General features: G+C 43.5%; 1 non-coding gene across 1 annotated transcript; it reads right to left on the bottom strand.

Annotated features, from left to right (window-relative positions):
- Positions 1-7,294: 7,294 nt before the first annotated feature.
- TRNAG-GCC (transfer RNA glycine (anticodon GCC)) lies at positions 7,295-7,365 on the bottom strand. Its single transcript has one exon. It is a non-coding gene; the product is annotated as a tRNA-Gly (tRNA).
- Positions 7,366-8,761: the final 1,396 nt, after the last annotated feature.

Here is an 8,761-nt window from a genome sequence, read left to right as displayed (position 1 = left end):
AATCCTGAAAAGGCAGTAAGCCCAAAGCTTTACGAAAAGCTTCAAACTTTTCATGAGAAAGAGCCTTCGTGAATAAATCTGCCATGTTGTCATGTGTAGGCACATAGACCAAGCTGATGTCTGCTGCATAGAGTCTTTTCCTGACATAGTGGTAATGCACCTTAATGTGCTTAGTGCGAGCATGAAACACTGGGTTTCTCGCAAACTGCTAATGTGCTCTAGCTGTTAGTGAAAATTGTTGTGCTAGATGACTGTCCAACACCCAAATCAGCCATAAAACGTCTCAGTCACACACACTCAACTGTAGCTGTAAAAGCTGCCTTGTACTGAGCTTCATGAAGTTGGAAGTGGCCACTATAGGCCGCTTCTTGCTGAGCCATGATATACATGAATCACCAAGGCGAAAGCAAAACCCACTAGTGGACACTCGTGTGTCATAACATCCAGCCCAATCTGAATCACTAAAAGCATGCAGCTGTGACTCACCCCCTTTTGGATAAAATAATCCAGTAGACTGCAGCATAACAATGCCATCATTGTGCTACATAAACTAAATCCCCAAATAGTAATGCAACAGTCCCAAATCTGACATCTCAAAAGATAACCAGCCTTAAAGGCTGAAATCTGATCTATATCGGGTCCTATGAGCAGCAGCATATCATCAATGTATAGAACGATGACCAAAAATGTGTCCTTACTCCTCTTCACATAGAGGGTACTCTATGTTGGATTGTTTGCAAAAATCATTTGCAACCAAGTATGTATGAATCTTCTCATACCATGCTCTAGGAGCTTGCTTAAGGCCATAAAGAGCCTTTTTCAACCTGCATACTTTAGACTCTTCTCCTTTTACAACAAAACCAAGAGGCTGCGATACATCATGTAAATCACCATTCAAGAATGCAGTCTTAATGTCCAACTAATGTACATTCCACCCGTGATGTGCTGCCAAAGCAATGAGACGCCTAATGGTAGTCATAAGAGACGTGGGTGCAAAGGTCTCATCATAATCAATGCCCTTTTTTGGGCATATCCCTTTGCAACAAGTCTGGCCTTGTAGCGATCAATGCTACCATCTGCTTTGCGTTTTAACATGTAAACCCACTTAGTACCAATGGCCTTCTTGCCATGAGGTAGATCTATCAAATACCAGGTGTCATAGAGTTATACTCATCCTGCATAGCATGCATCCAATGATCATCATGCTGTGCTTGCTCAAAGGAAACAGGTTCCTCCTCATTACATAAAGTAGAAATGAGAACATGATCCACATGAGAATAATCTACATGATGAGAACCTGCACGAGTTCTGCTAGGTAAAGGAGTTGCCAACTTGCTATCCCTCAATGTTTTCACAAGTCATTTTGGCATACGCCTAGATTCTTCTATGGCTTCTCTCTCCTCATCCACTACATCCTCAATAATTTCCTCATCAAAAGGTTGATTTGTAGGCTGATTTTGCACCTGCAAAGACTAAATTTCAGCACTTTGTTGAGCATTCAATTGCTCTACATATGGCTGCCCTCCATTAAACAAAGGTAGGAGCGAATCAAACATGTCCTGTGAGCATAAATTCTACTATTTTTTGCATGAAGGCATGGGCTGAACTGAGTTTTTGACAAAAACAACATCTCTATCATCAAGCTTACTGCGTTGTTGCTCAGGCACAAGAGCATAAGAAAGACAACCAAATACACGCAAATGAGCCACATAAGGCTTCCTGCCATGCCAAGCTTCATAAGGAGTTTTAGACTACTGCAATGCCTTGGTAGGGCAACACATAGTTTGCACACATAGTTGCTTCTAACCAAAGACCATGAGGTAAATCTTGGGCTTTCACCATACATTGTGTCATCTCCATGAGAGACCTTTTCTTCCTCTCAGCCACACCATTTTGCTAAGGTGTGTATGGCACTGTACATTAATGCCTTATGCCTTTTTCAGCCATATATGCATGAAATTCCTTGGACATATAATCCTCCCTCGATCTGAAGAACGAAGGGCGCCAACTTTACATTCACATGCATTCTCAGCCATGGATACAAAGTGCCTATAAAGAACATAAAAACCTCTTACTTTTGCTTTAATGGATACACCCAGCTGTATCTAGAGTAATCATCAATAAAAGTGACAAAGTAGAGATATCCCCCAATAGATGGTGTCCTCATAGGACCACATACATCACTATGTATAAGCTATAATTTTTTAATAGCTCTCACAGATCCATCCTTTGGAAATGATGCCCGATGCATTTTACCAAGAATACACCCCTCACATACATGTCTAGTAGGGGTCTCAAGAGTTGGTAACTTAGACACCATATCATGCCTTTGAAGACGTAACAAATTGCCATAATTCAGATGGCCAAATCGTGCATGCCATAATTCTGCATCACTCATAGCACGAGTCATAGAGACTAAGCAAGCATCATGTTGCAACTTCTCAAATACATCCATCTTGTATAGGCCATGAAACAAGGTACTTGAGGTAATGATAGAATAGCCATCATTTCTATCCTGAACTGTACATCTATCATCCACAAATTTCACCATCAAGCCTGACAAGGCTAAAGCTGAAACTGTATGCAATTTCTTCTTAATGCCTAGCACATATAAGACTTTAGAGAGAGTAAATGCACCCCCATTTGTAGCACAACTCTACCAACTCCTTTGACAGGATATAAGGAACCATTTGCACATGTGATGGTTCCTGCATTTGGGATAGATTTCAGAGATGAGAACAATGTTTTTTGTGAAGTAATGTGCTTACTAGCACCACTGTCAAAGTACCAAGCATCCGATTCTGCCATGATATGCATACATCATGAACAGAAGGGTCATAATTGCAATGTACAGTCCATGTCCAATCATCTTGAGCAAAACTTGCAGATTCCTTCTTCTCTGCACTTGGTGCAGATGCATTAGCCACAGCCATGCCCGATTCTTTCTTTTTCTCCTTCTCTAGCCTTTTATTGCACTCATTTATATAGTGCCTTGGTTTCCTGCAATAGTGACACTTGCCATTCTTTTTAGGTTTATCACCTTCTTTATCTGCATCCTTACCTGAGGATTCTGATTTTGGCTTATAACCACCATGCAAAGAAGCTTTACCTTTGCCTTTTTGATTGGCAACAAAAGCTTGGTCACCAACTCTCATAACATATCTGTTTTGCCTAGACTGCCCTTCTTACAAGAGTACTGAAACCAGCTCATCAAATGTAAGGGCATTTGGATTTCCCTTCATCATGAGTCTAAGGGTAGAGGCAAAACTCTGATAAGAATAAGTAATGCATTGAGAACTGTGGGCACCAATGTACTATCAGGATATATCTCATCCACACTAGCAAGTTGCTCCTTAAAATCTTTAATCTTGGTCAAGAAGTTATCCATTGAGTCTCCCTCATTCATGTGCTCATACTCCAACTGTTTGTGTATATACGCAACACGTGCTTCATTGCGCGCCTGGTATAATGTAGCAAGTGCATCCCATGTCTGTTTTGAAGTCTTATATGATCGAATATGAGGAATAATGCTTCGCTTCACAGAAAGTGCAAGCAATGCATGTGCATGTGCATCTCTTCCATCCCATCCCGTTTGAGCAGCAGTGGGAGGTATTGGTGGTGCATGTGGAGGAGCCACATCTGTATTAGATTATTTCAGATGTACCTGCAACACATGGTTACATTGGTACTTGTGAAACAGGATGAGTTTCACTACCACTGACCACATTCCAAAGGCCTTTAGTAACCAATACATGCCTCATCATATAGGACCACAATGGGTAATTAGTAACCAATACATGCCTCATCATATAGGACCACAATGGGTAGTTAGTCCCATCAAGTTTGTCCTCAGCAGACAACATGTTGAATACATCACTACTGCCAGCCATGTCTTTCTACTACCAAATGCAAAATCTTTCAACACACTACAAGTACTCTAGTATTCGTTGAATGCAATCCTGGATGGCCTACCGACTGACTGAATCACCTGCAAAGTGTATGAAAAAAAACATAGAGTAGATAATAGAGTGTTACTGGCACAAAAGTATGATGATCGATGTTGTTAAATACACTGTAGATGCTGCTGCACACCAAATCTTTGCCGCTACACAGCCCAAAGACCCAAAATCGAGTAGAACCAATCCAGAATAATGCCCAAAATGAGCTCGAATTGCATCGCGGACCATGAAAACTTTGACTCAAATTTGGGCCCTTTTTAGGATTTCTACACATTCTCTCTCTACGAAAATGTGCGCACGGTGAAATTTTTACAAATCAACTTAGAACTGAGCAGAGTTTGGACATTTGGAATCTACTCTTCGACCTTTCCAATGATATATAGCATGATGGGCAAATTTGCATATTCAAGAAGTACCCAAGTTTGATGATGGCGCGGCATGTAATGTGCCACATCATCCACATCACTCCCACCTCTTTATCCACCATCTACTACATAGCCCCTTTGTCTGATTCCCTTTATCGTCTTCTCGCTACTCTACAGAGTCCCTCCCTTTAACCGCACCGTCATCGTCTCACTATGGAGTCCCTTTGTCTACTGATCCCCCATACTAACGAGTCCAATGCTTGATTGTAATGATTGCTGCTTAAATACAGGACCTAGATCTGAGAGGGTATTCCAACTTTTTTTCAGAGAAGCTCCACAGGTTTAGGAGCTTACTTGGAGTGCAATGTGTTAAGATATTGAGCTCAACTAGTGCTACGGGCGGACATTGATGATCCGCCTGGGTGACAGCTTCTACACTTATGCCACTAGCATGGTTGGTGAGATTATGGTCGATATGCCGCCAATGGATGATAGGCTATGTGACAGCCACTTTGGAGTACTAGAGTTATAGCATAGTCCCTTTGTCCGATTCCCTTTATCGTCGTCTTGCTACTCTAACAGAGTCCCTCCCTTTATCCACGGCGTCATCGTCTTGCTATGGAGTCCCTTTGTCTGCTGATCCACCATACTAATGAGTCCAATGCTTGAGGGTAATGATTGCTACTCAAATACAGAACCTAGATCTGAGAGGGTATTCCAACTTTTTTTCAGAGAAGCTCCACAGGTTTAGGAGCTTACTTAGAGTGCAATGTGTTGAGATATTGAGCTCAACTAGTGCTACGGCGGATGGACATTGATGACCCGCCTGGGTGACAGCTTCTACACTTATGCCACTAGCATGGTTGGTGAGATTATGGTCGATATGCCGCCAATGGATGACAAGCTATGTGACAGCCACTTTGGAGTACTAGAGTTATAGCATAGTCCCTTTGTCCGATTCCCTTTATCGTCGTCTTGCTACTCTACAGAGTCCCTCCCTTTATCCACGTCGTCATCGTCTTGCTATGGAGTCCCTTTGTCTGCTGATCCCCCATACTAATGAGTCCAATGCTTGAGAGTAATGATTGCTGCTCAAATACAGAACCTAGATCTGAGAGGGTATTCTAACTTTTTTTCAGAGAAGCTCCACAGGTTTAGGAGCTTACTTGGAGTGCAATGTGTTGAGATATTGAGCTCAACTAGTGCTACGGACGGACATTGATGACCCGCCTGGGTGACAGCTTCTACACTTATGCCACCAGCATGGTTGGTGAGATTATGGTCGATATGACGCCAATGGATGACAGGCTATGTGGTGACAGCCACTTTGGAGTACGAGAGTTATAGCATAGTCCCTTTGTCTGATTCCCTTTATCGTCGTCTCGCTACTCTACAGAGTCCCTCCCTTTATCCGCGCCGTCATCGTATCGCTATGGAGTCCCTTTGTCTGCCGATCCCCCATACTAAGGAGTCCAATGCTTGAGAGTAATAATTGGTGCTCAAATACAGGACCTAGATCTGAGAGGGTATTTTAACTTTTTTTCAGAGAAGCTCCACAGGTTTAGGAGCATACTTGGAGTGCAATGTGTTGAGATATTGAGCTCAACTAGTGCTACGGGACGGACATTGATGACCCGCCTGGGTGGCAGCTTCTACACTTATGCCACTAGCATGGTTGGTGAGATTATGGTCGATATGCCGCCAATGGATGACAGGCTATGTGGTGACAGCCACTTTGGAGTAGTACGAGAGTTATAGCATAGTCCCTTTGTCTGATTCCCTTTATCGTCGTCTCGCTACTCTACACCTTTATCTGCGCCGTCATCGTCTCGCTATGGAGTCCCTTTGTCTGCTGATCCCCCATACTAAGGAGTCCAATGCTTGAGAGTAATGATTGCTGCTCAAATACAGGACCTAGATCTGAGAGGGTATTTTAACTTTTTTTCACTTCTCCATGTCTTGGTTGTTATGATTCGGTTTCCACTCATCTTCGTTCGTCTCGGGAGGATGCTTCATCCTTCGGCATTGCAATTGTGTCCTTCTTTTCGACATCCGATGTCACCATGCACTCCCGTGCAAAATGCCCAATCCTTTTGCATCAATACCATGCATTAGGGAAGGAGGAAAATGGAATCGGTTGCTAGAAGCCCCCCACCCAAGCCCATATCAAGATGATCCACGAAAGCCGAGACTTTCGTATTGTTGGGAAGCCAAGGTTTGGGCCCCGTGGGCTAATCCTTTCTAAAGATGAGGTTGAGATTGAAGGAGATAGAGGTAGTACTCAAAGACTTACTTCCGCTTTACGTAATTTACTTATTTGGACATACCTATGCAAGTAGGATTTTACACAAGGTACAATTAATGCTAATCTCTCATTTTGCCTCAACATCTTACTTAGCACGACCAGTTATAAGATACTAGTGTGCAGCAACACTTGCGTGTATCCTATTTGGTTGTGTGCTAAACCTAAACAAGCTATCTCAAGCCATCTTGACAAAGGCTACCTATGCCACATCCATAGGTTCTAGGAAGTAAAGATACCAACTTAGTACATTTATAAGAACGTGCATGAACCCTTAAGAAATACCCTTGTCTCTACAAAATCTTGAGTAAGGTACGAGAGTTGGTGTAGCCCTCTCTTTTCGAGTTACTCTGGACATGGTACATTTAGAAAAGAGCTCTTCCTAGATTTTATTTTTTTAATTTTTGGGAAAAAGAGATTAGGTTGGCGGATTAGTAAGTTCGTGACTACTTCTTTGCAGATACCATGGCTTGGGTAGGGCACAACGCTCGCTCTAGTCGAGCGTCGGAAACTCTTCAAGCAAAAGTTGTTTCCAAGCAGACACCGCAGCTCTTCCTCTCTGGAAGTGCAAGCGCAAGCGGCAGCAGTCAGTCGTCTGCCCTGCGACGACGCCAAAAAAGGAGACGACGACAACTCACTACCGCGCGAATGCGGGGGCCCTAGATTCATGCACTGGCCGGGAATCGAACCCGGGTCTGTACCGTGGCAGGGTACTATTCTACCACTAGACCACCAGTGCCTCGATGGTATGGAGGCGTTCTTGTTTGTACACTGATTCTGAACATCCCTCCGTCACGCCGTTGCTGCCCTGCACTGCACTGGCCGGGAATCGAACCCCCTCAGGAAATCTGGAGGGAGAGGGTTAATAAGAGAGGCCGAGCCACCTGATCTTAAGTCAACAAGCCACGAGGAGGATGTGACCCCATAAAAGGTCTCCAAAAAAAACACGACCACGTCATATGCCTATATATACTCGTAATGTGCTAGCAATCGTTTCATACAAAGGTGACCATTCTCTCTACACAATAAAGTCTAGGCTCCACCTCTTGCTGGACAACATCACTCAGCATAAAATAATATACTCTTCCTTCAAAGGAATAAAGAAAGAATTAGAGGAGGCTGATTCCTACTCCAAAGGCTTCCCACAATGCAGTAGTCTCGCTTGTAGAGAGAGAGAGAGAGAGAGAGAGAGAGATCAACACTCTCTTCCCATGCGTTTTGGAAGCGAAAGATTTGCCACCCCATACATACATCTTCAGCTTGTACGGATATGATGAAGACTTATATCTTCCTCCCCCCAAGAACAAAAAATCTCTGTCATTGCCAGCACACCATCGTCATAGTGCACACCCCATCATTCTTTATAGCGCATATACCTTTAGAAAAATTCATGGACACAATAAAGATCTACTCTAACTCTCCTTATAAGAAACCTCCAAGCCTTAGATAGAACCTCTTGGCCTTGATATTCCAAGAAAGGACTCTAAGTGTTGAGAACCTGCAGGAGGGCGCTATCTCCCTACTACCGATGTACATGCCTAGAACTGCAATTCTAGAAATAACCACCACGGGACATGAAACCGCAGAAGGAACTCGTTGGATGAATCTCACGAGACGATAGTAAATTGATAGTGTGATCGATCACAGGAGTAAAGCGCTCAAGTACCGAATTGCCAAGCTCATCCAGGCTAGCTCAAGAGCTCCACCCTCACATGTGTCACGGAGAGCTGCTTGCTCCAATGTCGTGCTTCTCCCGCGCTCATTGTCACACTGATGTAGATCTTTCTCCAACGGGGGGTGCAACCAAAGCACGCACTGGAAATCCATGCCTCAATCGATTGCTCTGCTACCCTAACCAAAAATCGCCATATCCTATATTTTATGATATGTGGCATACCGGGTCTTTACAAGGCGTACTATTAAGTTATGTGTAACAACTAAAGATCGCCCTACATATGCAGCACACAATTGAGGAGTGTAATATGAGTTCCTTACATGGTGTAGTATTACTATGTAGCAATCAAAGATCACTGTAACAAAGGGATGTTAAACTTGCACATGCACATGGGGGATGGACCTAGGCACATGGGGCTCAGGGACATTTACACATGTGGTGTTAGGGCTTGAGGGCCTTG

The sequence above is a fragment of the Cibotium barometz genome, chromosome 2, assembly GCF_041138505.1.
Source record: "Cibotium barometz isolate CiBa-2024 chromosome 2, ASM4113850v1, whole genome shotgun sequence".
Lineage (NCBI taxonomy): Eukaryota > Viridiplantae > Streptophyta > Polypodiopsida > Cyatheales > Cibotiaceae > Cibotium > Cibotium barometz.
This window is presented reverse-complemented; position numbering and strand designations above follow the sequence as displayed.